Below are 280 nucleotides of genomic sequence, written 5' to 3' on the forward strand. Positions count from 1 at the left end.
GAGGGGTCTCCCCGGTCTCGGGGGAGCGGCCGTGTCCGGGCACGCTGGGATCACTCGCTGTCCCGAAGGGGGAGCGGGAGGCGGAGGGTCCTGCGCCCTCGTGGGTACCTGTGGAGGTGAAGCTCTAGCGCCTCGAGGTGCCCTGAGCTCCCTTGTGGAATCCCTTGATTCTGCCCCAGAACACTTTTTTTTACCCCTTTAGGTAATGCTGTTTGACTTCCAAGTGGTGGTTTAGCCACGCACTTGCTCAGGGGCAGCCACACAGGCTGGGTGGCTCCGG

Source organism: Acanthisitta chloris, unplaced genomic scaffold (genome assembly GCF_000695815.1).
Source record: "Acanthisitta chloris isolate BGI_N310 unplaced genomic scaffold, ASM69581v1 scaffold29951, whole genome shotgun sequence".
Taxonomy (NCBI): Eukaryota; Metazoa; Chordata; class Aves; order Passeriformes; family Acanthisittidae; genus Acanthisitta; species Acanthisitta chloris.